This window comes from Gossypium arboreum, chromosome 9, assembly GCF_025698485.1.
Source record: "Gossypium arboreum isolate Shixiya-1 chromosome 9, ASM2569848v2, whole genome shotgun sequence".
In the NCBI taxonomy this organism is placed as follows: domain Eukaryota; kingdom Viridiplantae; phylum Streptophyta; class Magnoliopsida; order Malvales; family Malvaceae; genus Gossypium; species Gossypium arboreum.
The window spans coordinates 21331486-21343142 of NC_069078.1; the positions used below are offsets into that span (position 1 = coordinate 21331486).

Consider the following 11657-nt stretch of genomic DNA (forward strand, 5'->3'; position numbering starts at 1 on the left):
TTGAGTAATCTTTTGGTACTTTGGTTAGGATATATTAGCATTAGAAAGTTTGGTATTGATAAACCGTAAGATATACATATTTTTACCCCATGCTTGACATATTTATGGATGATTTTTCCTTGGTTTTATTGAATTCGATGCTCCTAATCCTTTAATTTCGTGTTTTATACTTAGAAGAGCTTAGGATACCAAAAATAGCAAGAAACGAGCCAAAAACAGACAAATTGGGCCTAAATTAGTGTTGCACACGGCCTAGGCACTTACACGGGTAATCCAGATGCCCATGTGTGACACACGGGTATACTACACGCCCGTGTGTCATGGCCATGTCGACTAAGAACCAACTCAGTATTGCAAACGCCCTGAGCACCTTCACACGGGAGTGGCACACGGCCGTGTCCCTGTCGAACCCAAGCCTAGTTTTATTCGGAAAAAGGCACTTTTGAGAGTTTGGAAGCATTTTAAAGCCTATATAAACACCTTAGAAGAGAATGAGAGGGGACACACAGAGTTGGAGGCAGAAAATACTCGCGAATAGCCATCGAAATCACCTCGGAGCTAGGATCTACATCAAGACTGAAGATTTCCATCTAATTTTCTAGAAGTTCTTTGGGTTTTCTTTATTTTTTGTTGTTTTCCAAACTTTGAGATGTTTTCCATTATTGTTATGAACTAAACTCCCTAAATACCTAAGGGAGATGAACCCTACGATGAATCTTATTACTTTTTGAATTATATGATAAAAACTTATTCTTATTCTTAATTGTGAGTTCTAAATTCTTGTTTTAATATTCCAGGGTATTAATTCAGGTTTTGATGTGCTTAATCAGTAGAGCAAAAGTCCCTGTTTAAGGGTAGATCATCCATAATTAAGCGGAGTTGAATGCAATCCTAGAGATAAGACGACATAAATCTACCAGATTAGAGTCAAATCTAATAAGGGAATCCCTAGATCGAGTTAATGCGATAATAGGGGTTTTAATTAGAAAGAGATTTCAATTAATCAACTTAGAGTTAGTTGTTTTTAGGCTCGAAAGGGATAATAACATAAATCAGGGATTTCTATAGAATAAGTCAAGTGAATAAATCGTCTAAGTCAAAGGTAATAAGTGAAGTCTAGGTGGATTCTTTCTTGGGTATTGTCTTTTCCATTGGTTTTTTCTAAAGTATTTTTCAACTTTCATCTCTGTCATAATCTTAGTTAAATTAGAAAATTAGTTTAGTTTAAAAACACACTTTAATTCTTAGGCTAGATAATAAAAAGATAGTAATTACTAGTACTTTTAGTTCTCGTGGATACGATATTCCTGGTCTTACCATAACTATACTACTGTTCGATAGGTGCGCTTGCCTTAAGTCAAATTTTTAGTTAGTTACACGACCATCAAGTCTTTGGCGCCGTTGTCGGGGAGTAAGATATTAGGAACGCTTAATTTTTATTACTTTAGCCATTTTTTATTTTTTATTACAATTTAATTTTATTTTTTCTTAAATTACTAAATTTTCTTTTATTTACTTCTGGCAGGTTTTTATAGTTTATGACTAGAAGAAACTCGTCAAGACCTCTACTTTTTTATAGTGATATCGAAAGCATAGCTCGCAGAAACCAAAGAGAGATAAGGCAAAGCCTACGATACATAGAGGAAGGGCAAAAGGACGATATTCAACCCACAACCGAGGAGATGGCTGATAATCATAATAATCCGCTACCTCTTGTGGCTGTTGCGAACCCAGTAAATCAGGATCTTGCTCCTCGTACTATGTATGATTATGCTAAACCTAGTTTAACAAGAGCTGAATCGAGTATAGTTAGACCTGCTATTGCTGCAAATAATTTTGAACTGAAACCTAACACGATTCAAATGATACAACAGTTTGTTCAGTTTGATGGTTTGCAGGACGAGGATCCAAACACTCATTTAGCAAACTTTCTGGAATTCTGCGACACCTTTAAGATCAATGGCATTTCTGACGATGCCATTCGCCTTCAGTTATTTCCCTTTTCATTGAGGAATAAGAGTAAACAGTGGTTGAACTCGTTACCACGAGGATTAATCACCACTTGGGAACAAATGACTGAAAAGTTTTTTGCTTAAATATTTCCCGCCGGCTAAAACAGCTAAACTAAGGAATGATATTTCTTCTTTTGTGCAAATGGATTTAAAAACACTCTATGATTCATGGGAGAGATACAAGGATCTATTGAGAAGGTGCCCTCACCATGGGCTACCATTTTCGCTACAGGTTCAAACTTTTCACAACAACCTAAATCCTTTGACTAGACAGATGATTGACGTAGCTACTGGTGGGACTATTAATAATAAGACACCTGAAGAGTCCTATGAATTTATAGAAGAGATGTCATTGAATAATTATCAGTGGCTAGTCATGAGGACAAAGCCGACGAAAGCGGCCGAGGTGTTTAACGTCGATTTGGTTACTATGCTCTCTAATCAGGTAGAACTTTTGAATAGAAAAATTGATGGGTTACTTGGTTCTTCATAGGTTCATTCAGTAATGCAGTGCGATGCAAGTGGAAGTGGGACGAGCAATTCAGAATACCCATCCTATGGCCACAACATGGAAAACAAACAAATGAATTATATGGGTAGTAATCCTCGACCTCAAAATAATCCTTATAGTAATACTTACAATACAGGTTGGAGGAACCACCCAAATTTCTCATGGGGAAGCAAGGGAATCAAAGACCACCATCCCCTCCAGGCTTCCAACAACGACCTTACCAGTAAGAGAAAAAGCCGAACCTTGAGGAGATGATGACAAAATTTATTTCAGTAGTGGAAACCCATTTTTAGAACACTGAAACTGTACTTAAAAATTAGCAAGCATCGATCCAAGGGCTCGAGAATCAAATTGGATAGTTGGCTAAGATGATTTCAGAGAGACCACTAGGAAGTCTACCTAGTAACACCGAACCCAATCCAAAAGAACATGTGAAAGCAGTTACACTAAGGAGTGGGAAAGTGTTAGCTGAATCTGAAAAGAAGCCACCACAAGAAGCTGACAGAACCGAAGGGGAAGAGGGAAAACCCGAAAACAATGACAATCCAATGCCAAAGGAATACAAACCACCAATCATATATCCAGCAAAGTTGAAGAAAGACCACATGGATGCACAATTCAGTAAATTTCTTGAACTTTTCAAACAACTGCATATTAACTTACCTTTTGTTGAAGCTATATCACATATGCTTACATATGCAAAATTTTTAAAGGAGCTTCTAACAAATAAAAGGAAATTTGAATACTTATCTACAGTGGAACTTAACGATGAGTGCTCAGCTACACTCTAAAATAAAATGCCAACCAAACTGAAAGATCCAGGAAGTTTTACTATTCCCTACTCACTTGGGAGTTTGAATGTTGATAAGGCACTAGCTGATTTAGGCGTTAGCATTAATCTGATGCCATATAAAATGTTTAAACAAATTGGTCTTGGGGAACCTAAACCCACTAGGATAAGTATTCAACTAGCTAATAGATTTGTTAAATATCCTAAGGGTATTATAGAGAACGTACTTGTAAAAGTAGATAAATTTATATTCCCTGTTGATTTCGTTGTGCTTGACATGGATGAAGATGTTGAAGTGCCTTTAATCTTAGGTCGTCCATTTTTAGCCACCACTAGGGTTGTTATTGATGTGGCTGATGGTAAACTTGTGCTTAGAGTAGGTGACAAAGAGATTATTTTTAAAATTTATGATGCCATGAGATTTTCTAGAGAACAGGATGACTCGTGTTATTTTATTGACTCTATTGATTATGCTACTCAAGATTCTTTTCAGGAAATCATACATAAGGACAAGTTAGAACTGTGTCTTGCTCAATGAGAGGAGGTAGATGATGATGATTCTGAGATAGGTAAGATAAAAGCTTAACTAAATTCCAATAAACCCTTCCCAAGACAAGCGGAATGTGAGGGTATTAAGGCAAACGATGAACTTAAGCAAAAACCCTCTATTGAAAAACCTCCTAAACTGAAACTTAAACAATTGCCAAATCACTTGGAATACGTATTCCCTAGAAATAATTCTACATTACCAGTGATTATTGCTTCTAACCTACAACCCAAGGAGAAAGAGGAATTACTCCAAGTATTAAAGAGCATAAAAGGGCCATAGCTTGGAAAATTTCTCACATTAAAGGGATCAGCCCTTCTTTTTGCACCCACAAAATTTTATTGGAAGATGAATATAAGCCATGTGTGCAAGCTCAAAGACGACTAAACTCCAACATGAAAGAAGTGGTTAAAGCTGAGGAATTAAACTCCTAGATGTTGGAATCATTTATCCTATTTCTGACAGTTCTTCGGTAAGTCTAGTGCAGGTTGTTCCTAAGAAAGGAGGCATGACTGTTGTAGCCAATGAGAAGAATGAATTAATCCCAACAAGGACAGACACAAGTTGGAGAGTTTGCATTGACTATAGGAAGCTGAATGATGCCACAAGAAAAGATCACTTTCCCCTGCCATTCATTGACCAAATGTTGGAAAGATTATCAGGGCTTTTTAAACGGACTCTCTTGTTATTTTCAAATCCCAATAGCTCCTGAAAATCAAGAAAAGGCAACATTTACATGTCCATACAGTTTGTTTGCTTATCGTAGAATGCCTTTTGGATTATGCAATGCTCCTGTGACTTTTCAGAGTTGCATGATGGCCATTTTTGACGAACTTGTAAAAGACATCATGGAGGTATTTATGGATGACTTCTCGGTATTCGATAACTCTTTCCATCTTTGCCTTAAAAATTTAGAACAAGTTCTAATAAGATGTGAGGAAACGAACCTTGTACTTAACTGGGAAAAATGTCACTTTATGGTTCAAGAAGGTATTGTGTTAGGACATAAAATTTCTAGTAAAGGGATTGAGGTTGATAAATCTAAAATTAAAACCATTGAAAAACTACCTCCCTCTAGTTCGGTTAAGGCTATTAGAAGCTTTTTAGGACATGCTTGGTTTTATGAAAGATTTATTAAAGACATTTTTAAAATATCTAAGCCTTTGACTAAATTACTAGAAAAAAATGTGCCCTTTAATTTCAATCAGGAATGTTTAGAAGCGTTTAATACTTTAAAGGATAAATTGATTAATGCTCCAATTATAATCACGCCTGATTGGAATTTACCTTTCGAACTAATGTACGATGCGAGTGATTCTGCAGTAGGTGCAGTTTTGGGACAACGAAGAGACAAGCATTTTCAACCTATCTATTATGCTAGAAAAACTTTGACAGCCGCACAAGAAAACTACACCACCACGGAGAAAGGGCTGCTAGCTATGGTTTTTGCATTCGATAAATTGGGCCATATCTAATATTGTCTAGAGTTTTCATTTATACTGACCATTCTACTCTTCGCTACCTTTTAACTAAGATTGATGCAAGATCTCGACTCATTCGATGGATTCTGTTATTGCAAGAATTTGACTTAGAGATTCAGGATAAGAAAGGAGCTGAAAATCTCGTGGCTAATTATCTTTCCAGACTTGAAGATTCAAGTACCCAAAAGCTAGATGAAGTTGAAATAAATGATTCGTTCCTGAAGAACAATTCATTGCTATGTCTAACTCTGAAGTACCCTGGTTTGCAGACATTGCGAATTTTTTAGCCGCTAATGTTATCCCAAAAGGGTTGACACATCAGCAAAAGAAGCGATTCTAGACCCTTTTCTTTTCTGTATATGTGCAGATCAAGTCATTAGGAGATGTGTTACAAGGTCAGAAGCATTTAAAATATTGGAGCATTGCCACTCAGGACCGACTGGGCGACATTACAGTGGAAATAAGACTGCACATAAAACACTCGAATCATGTTTTTATTGGCCTACACTATTCAAAGACGTCAACAGGTATGTTGCTACTTGCGATAAATGCCAACAAACAGGTAATATCTCTAAACGTGACTAAATGCCCCAAACATACATGCTTTCATGTGAAATATTTGACGTTTCGTGTATCAACTTTATGGGTCCATTCCCTAGTTCATTTGGGAATAAATATATCTTAGTAGTCGTCGATTATATGTCCAAATGGGTGGATGGTCGTGTGATGTGATACGTGCAATATGTTTTATAATTTATGAATGTTCATTCTTGAAAACTAACTATTATCATGACAAAGGCAATCGCACCTTATCGAACAGTAGTATAGCTTTGGCAAGACCGGGATGTCGAACCCAAAGGAACTAAAAGTACTAGTATTAACTTTCTTTTTATTATCTAGCCTAAAAATAAAGGGGTTTCTTTTATCTAAACTAATTACTAAACTAAGAATGCACAAAAAGTAAATTGGGGAAATAACTTTTGGGAAAACTAAATGATTTGGACAATACCTAAGGGAAAAATTCACCTAGACTTCACTTGTTATTGACTCTGAATCAGACGATCTATTCACTTGACTTGATCCGTAGAAATCCCTAATTTATATTATTATCTTTCTCGAAACTAACAATGTCTAACCCTATGTTGATTAATTGAAATCTCTTTCTAATTAGCTCCCTAGTGCTGCATTAACTCGATCTATGGATTCCCTTATTAGGTTTCGCCCTAATCCGGTAAAATCTTGTCACCCTATCTCTAGGAGTGCAATCAACTCCGCTTGATTATGTTAGATCTACTCTTAGACAGGGACTTTTGCTCCTCTGAATAAGCACATTAATATTTGAATCGATATCCTGGAATATTAAAGCAAGAATTAAGAATTCATAATTAAGAATAAGTCAAATATTTATTATACAATTCAGATAATAATAACAAGATCCGCCTTAGGTTTCATTCCCTTTTGGTATTTAGGGGGTTTAATTCATATATACGAAAGAAAACATCTCAAAAGAATAATGATAACAAAACATAAAGAAAACCCAAGAACTCTTGAAGGGAATTGAAGGGAGATCTTTAGTCTTGAAGGTGAATCTGGCTTCTAAGATGGATCAATTGGTTTTCTTCGAGTAATTCCCTACCTCCTACTCCTTGTGTCCCTTCTAAGTGTCTCCTCAGGTGTTTAAATAGGCTTTAGAATGCTTAAAAGCCCTCAAGAGTGGCCTTTTTTTGAATAGAACTAAACTTGGGCTCGACAGGGCACGCCCCTATGACACGCCCGTGTGAGATTTCTTCAATCCGTGTTCAAGGCTGTTACATAGGCATGGGCGTGTGGTCTACTCATGTAAGTCGTGCTTCAATTCTGCCAAATGGACATGGCCGTGTGGCTTACCCGTGTGAGGATGTCCAGGCCGTGTCGATTTCCCATATTGGCCCATTTTCTCTATTTTTGGCCCGTTTCTCGCTCTTTTTACTCTCCTATGCTCACCTAAGTATGAAACATGAAATTAAAGGATCAGGAGCATCAAATTAACCAAATCTAAGGATGATTCATCCAAAAATATGCTAAGCATGAGGTAAAAATTTGTATAAATTACGGTTTATCAAATACCCCCACACTTAAGCGTTTGCTTGTCCTCAAGCAAAATCCTCAACTCACAATCAAAATAAATTCTTCTCAACTTATAATTCTCATCAATAGTCTTTCAAAATAATCCGTAAGTAGTCACACATTCAAAATTCAACTCGAAGAACATCAAAGTTTCAAGCATTCTAAGTTGAGCATTTTATTACAAAAACATAGGTGTCTCCCCTCATCTAAGTAATCACCTTTGATTCAAAACATCACAGAGTTTCACATCCTCACTAAAGATTCACTCAAATCACTCGAGATGTTTAAGGACAAGAAATTTAGCATTCAACAGTCAATATGAAAAGTTATTACCATAGGCTTGCGTGAAAATCAAATCTCCACCATTATATATTGAGATGATACGTCAATCAAAAGGTCTTTAGAGGGTTGTAACGTGGCTTTGGTTAGGGGGTGTGGTTACAAGCTAAAAAAGAAGGTTAGAATCGAGATTGAGTTGAAAAATTACCTAACTAGAAAAATACTACAACTTGATAAATTACATTTCTAATTAGAAAATCTTAGAATTGAGCTTTTCTTCATGGGATAAGGAATTTAAATACTTAAGCTCAAAAACAAAGAATTACTACTAATATGTATGTATGTATGTATGTATGTTTTTTTCTTTAGAACAAGTCAAATAACATAGGCTAGCTATCAAAAATAAAACATAGCTAAGCTATTTATTCAAATCAAATCTCGACAAAAATAGGGATCAAATTAATTTAGGGGATTTCAACAATATTGGGTTACGGGTTAATATTGAGGGTAAATCAATTATTGGCTTGTTAAGCTTAAAGGGGTTCACTAAGCGTTAATTATGAGGGTAGGCTTTTATGGAGTAAGTGGGTTAAACCTAAGTGCCTTTATCATCTCGACATATCAAATCAATGGTGTGGTCTTCACATGCATAATCAAGCAAGTTTTAGAATAACAATTTGATATTGACGCACTCAAAGCAACAATAAAAGTGAGCATGAAAAAAATAATATATTCTCTAAGGGCTCAAGATCTCACAAAAATTATGGCTTTTTGATGTTAAACCTGTGAATTTCAACTCAAGATAATACCTAAACTTAGGGAAACAACCTAAAAAAAAATTTAATTCTCAAAAAATCAACTTATCATGCTTGATTCTCTAATTCCTTTAAAGTTTAAACAGTCAATGCATAAATGCCTATGTTTTAATTCAAGACATATCAATAAAAATCGTAAATTAATCAAAATTCATTCTAATAATGATATGAGCAGATTATTTGAGAACAAGACAAAATTCAGGGATTTTTCTGATAATGATATAAATATCCCCCACACACTTAAGATGTACATTGTCCTCAATGTACAAAGATATATAATAGTGATATAAAGATAATATCAGAAGAGAGAGGGAGAGAAGCGAAACTTCCTGAATGTTGAATGGAATCCTTGAATTGGAGGTATGGAGAATAATCGGCTAAGGCAATGATAAGATTGGAGGAGGATACTCCGGTGGTGGTAGAGGTTGGGTTCCACAACCATGGTGTCCAGCGAAAAGGTTATCGTGGTGGTCGGGCAGGACATGGCAGTCGTGGAGAAACTGTTCTAGTGGAGTGTCAAGTTCCTAAGTGATGATGAGCATTAGAGCTCTTTATAACTGTGATAAAATCAAGAACTCTTTAGGAAATATAGAGAAGCATAATTACTCGTAAAAAAATTGCTGAAACTATAAATTTTTCAATAAAAATTATAAAACCTAAAAATGAAATAATATTAAAGGAAAATAAAATAAAAAGTACTTAAAGAAGATAAATAAAGATAAAAGTGAAAAAAAATAAAAATAAAAAATAAAAAGTCTTTAAACATCGTCATCGCTGGATGGTTCGCGAGGTACTGGTGGCGATGAGATGTGAAGGTGCTGACAAATTTGATGTAGAGTAGTATCAATGTCATCAAAGCGCTGAAAACACTGCTACTCAAATCGAGTAAGGCGCTTAGAGATGTTAGAGTATGAAGCCGTCGCATGAACTAGACGATGGATGGGTAGTGGCTGAGATGGTGAGTCCTCGTGTTGTGGAGGGACATCATCAATAATGTCCTCTAGGTCCTCCTCCTCGACGGTATTGGGAAGGGTCAACTCCACGTCGTCGCTCGATCATCCACATATGTAGCATACTCAAGATGCCTTGTTGGGACATCTGACCAATGAGGGTGAGGGAAGATGCTTGCGTCGCCGTGTTGAGGAGGTTGAAATATCGCGCCAAGAGAGTCACATAAAGTCCGATGGATATGATTCCCTTCTTATGTCGCTCCGTCTGATGGCGAATGGCGAGGGCAATGAAATAGGCAAGGTTAAAGACGTGCCCGTTCGCCATACTCCATAAAAAGTAGGCATCGTAAGTGTTGACGACGCCAATGCTCTCTCACCACCCTGTAAGAGTATGGGCCAAGATGGTGTGTAAGTACCTTAGGGATGGGGCAAGGCCGATGCCTTGGAATGACTAGGGTCGTAGGTGGCCGAAGCAGGAACGAGGGCCCTCCAGCAGTTGGAGAGAGACAAGTGGATGTGGCGATGGAGGGTGTCAAAATCATTATCGTCCATGAACTCCTCCGTATAGAGCCCCAAAGTGACGCCGAACTCAGGTACTCTCAACTGGAGGACTAAACCACCAAGATGAAACTAGACCATTCCAAGATCATCAAACTGTGTCACGACGACTTGAAGGTGGAAGATCGAGCAGAGTTCGAGTGTGAGCTCGAGGTATGTCGACTCGATGATCTCGAAAAAGAGGCCCCATGGGTCAGTCGTCAGAAGGGCTCAGACCGCGTCAGCCAGTTGGATTTGTTCAAGTGCGATCTAGTTAATGCAACGGCCCGCGCCTAAGGGTCGCCCGTAATATCTGAAATAGTTCCTCCTGGGACCTCAAGGGAAACTGGAGAAAGGGGTGGCACACTTCAACTGATGCGCTTGCCGATGTGGCTCGGGTCCCTTCTGTTTTTTTGAAATGGGGACGGCGGTCTTCTTGCCACGTGAAGTTGACATGGTATACCTGCAAGAAGACTAGTATTATAGCCTAATGAATAGAAAAGATAGAAAATCCTAACAAACTCGAAAAAGGATTAACATGTATTAAACTAACAAGTGCAAACTAAACTACTAACACTACCAATATTCAACCAATAGCAATTAAATTCAACTATGGAAACTAGTAAAGTGATAGCATGACTAAATTAAAAATAAACTAGATGAAAGTAGCTAAGTATGGTTTAAAAATGAAACAAAGTATATGCAACAATTCCTATGATAACCAATTAGTAGTAAAATGCATATAATAGGCTAAAAAAATTAAGATTATTATGAGAGTAAACATAAAAAGAGAGTAAAATAGAAGAGAAAATCGTTAGTGGAGAACTGGTGGCCGGAAGGGCAATGGTGCGGTGATGGTGTTGTGTTTGGGGACGGCCACGGGCGTGGTAGTGAGGTCGTCTGACTCATGCAAGGATGGGAAGAGGGGAAAGAGGAAAGAGAGGGGAGAAAATTAAAGGAGAACAGAAAGCTATGGTGGCCGGTCGGCGGTGGGGGGGTTGCGACGGCTAGGTTTAGAGTTTTGGGGGAAGGGGATGATGAATAGTGAGGGGTTTATATAGATATTGGGGCACAGGGTCATGGGGCACACCTGTGTGCCCTAATTTTAGCCCGTGTGTATCATGAATTTCAAATTTGGGCGCATCTGAAATTCGGCCCACGGTCGTGTCGCACGGTCGTGTTCTGCTTCGTTCGCTTCTCCCACACCCGTGTATGTATGTCCACGCCTGTGTTGTTTTGTCAGTCTTGACCATGGGTAGTGAGCACGGGCGTGTTGCACGCCCGTGTTTTTTTTCAGTTTCAACCATGGCCTCTAGACACAGGCGTGTTGCACGCCCCTGTTGTTTTGACAGATTCACCCACGGCCATGTCGCACGGCTGTGGCAACTTACTGATTCTCGTGTTGAGGAAAAATTTTGCCCTGTTTTCACACGGCCATGTTGCCTTCCATAGTATGGGCATGGCCTAAGGCACGTCCGTGGGCCTGGCCGTGTGGTTCTAGAAAACCCGTGTTCAGTGTCTCAGTTAGTGGATTTAAATGTTAAAAACTAAAATTTAAAGAAGTTAACACTGTTAGTGCTCGAGTTGCCTCTCGAAAAGCGCTTATTTATAGTCTAAGCTCGACTTACC

The 11657-nt window shown here is 37.9% G+C and overlaps 1 non-coding gene across 1 annotated transcript; it reads right to left on the reverse strand.

The window, feature by feature from the left end:
• Positions 1-2121: 2121 nt before the first annotated feature.
• Positions 2122-2228, reverse strand: LOC128281004 (small nucleolar RNA R71). The gene has a single exon (XR_008271221.1). It is a non-coding gene; the product is annotated as a small nucleolar RNA R71 (small nucleolar RNA).
• Positions 2229-11657: the final 9429 nt, after the last annotated feature.